Source organism: Engraulis encrasicolus, chromosome 6 (assembly GCF_034702125.1).
Source record: "Engraulis encrasicolus isolate BLACKSEA-1 chromosome 6, IST_EnEncr_1.0, whole genome shotgun sequence".
NCBI lineage: Eukaryota > Metazoa > Chordata > Actinopteri > Clupeiformes > Engraulidae > Engraulis > Engraulis encrasicolus.
This window is the reverse complement of record NC_085862.1, coordinates 18,538,349-18,539,890: the sequence shown is the minus strand read 5'-3', so window position 1 is coordinate 18,539,890 and position 1,542 is coordinate 18,538,349. Positions and strand designations below refer to the sequence as shown.

The following is a 1,542-nucleotide window of genomic DNA, read 5'->3' as shown; positions in this document are numbered from 1 at the left end:
ATAAAGCAACACAGACATGAACAATGCAGAGTGAAAGTTATAGACTCACACTTCAACACACACACACACACACACACACACACACACACACACACACACACACACACACACACACACACACACACACACACAACCGCTTTTATGTCAGATATGTCAGATAAACTCACCAGCCGCTATTCCATATAGACATAGCACAAGTGCTCTATTGGACACACTCTCTTCTGCAGGTGTATATATAAACATACACACCCACACACACACACACACACACACACACACACACACACACACACACACACACACACACACACACACACACACACACACACACACACACACACTTCTGCAGGTACAGGACATCTGTATACACCTAGACCAGCAAAACAACCGTTAAGCACACACAGGTCCTGATTCACATCCATATTTCCACTTGTACGCTCAAAACACATACACACAGATTAGAAACATTACACACCACACACACACACACACACACACACACACACAATTATTTTACACATGCACTCTTAAATGTATTTTCTGTCCAACTGCCAGTTTCCTTTTCTTTTCATTTGTCCTGCTGTGCATTTCTTTGGAACGTCGGAATGAATGTTGAATCTAAATCGATGTGCTTGCTCTCCTCTCTCTACATCTCACTGTGTGTACGGAGGTGAAAGACTCTACTGTGTGAAGAGACTATATAGAGACAGACATGGACATCTTTTAAAAGCCACTGTACTAATCACATCAAAAAAGGGACATCTCTATTCTTCTGTTATTTAAAATCCCCATCATCGTATTCCAGTCTTAAAGACCCCGTCCACATTAATGAGGATACATAATGAAAACGCATAATAATGTGTCCGTTTACACCTCCCGTCCACACTAACACAGCCAATTTGAAACGCATACAATGGAGCTTTCTGAAAAAACAACTGAAGTAGACACATTGAAATGTCAGCTTCCTTAACGGCAAAACATTCTGTAAAAAATATAAATAATTATCGTGTGGAAGCAGCCCGTTTTCACCACGGATACGTGGTATATATCCGGCTTAATGTGGACATGGCCCTTGTTTCATTTTCATATTCCAGCCTTCTAGTTTGAGTTGTTCAGGACTCTCCCCATGGCAATGGCTTGCACATGTACAGAGCCGTACTGCTGTTACAATGTAGACGTGAATCACTGTTTTGTCCTCCTATGGGGCCTTCTTCCTGTGACGTCAGACTCCGAAACCGAATTGTCCAACGTCACAGCGAAAATGGCTAACGGCGGGGACACATGCAGGCTAAACGAGTGAAGCTAAGCATATTTCCGCTTCACATCCCTCAAAAAGCATGTGTCCCTGGCGTAATTGGAATGTGGATGATTCTATGGCTTATGCTCACTCCTTCATCACGCAGCATGCTGCTATGTAGTGTACGAGTGACCATTTCAGGCCTCTGTAAAGTATGGTCATGGGGACTGAATGAAGAGAGTACGCCACCGTTGGGTGAAACGGGGTACTGCAATGCCTTAACGAGGACGTCTTAATTAACTTAA

General features: G+C 43.2%; 1 protein-coding gene across 1 annotated transcript in view; it reads left to right on the top strand.

Moving 5' to 3' along the window:
- The window catches only part of dennd1b (DENN/MADD domain containing 1B), a 198,039-nt gene extending 197,752 nt beyond the window's left edge, over positions 1-287 (top strand). The window contains exon 24 of the mRNA XM_063200823.1: positions 1-287. This exon is cut by the window's left edge and continues 1,287 nt beyond it. The gene's annotated coding sequence lies outside the window, so the exon portion shown is untranslated.
- The last annotated feature ends 1,255 nt before the right edge of the window (positions 288-1,542 follow it).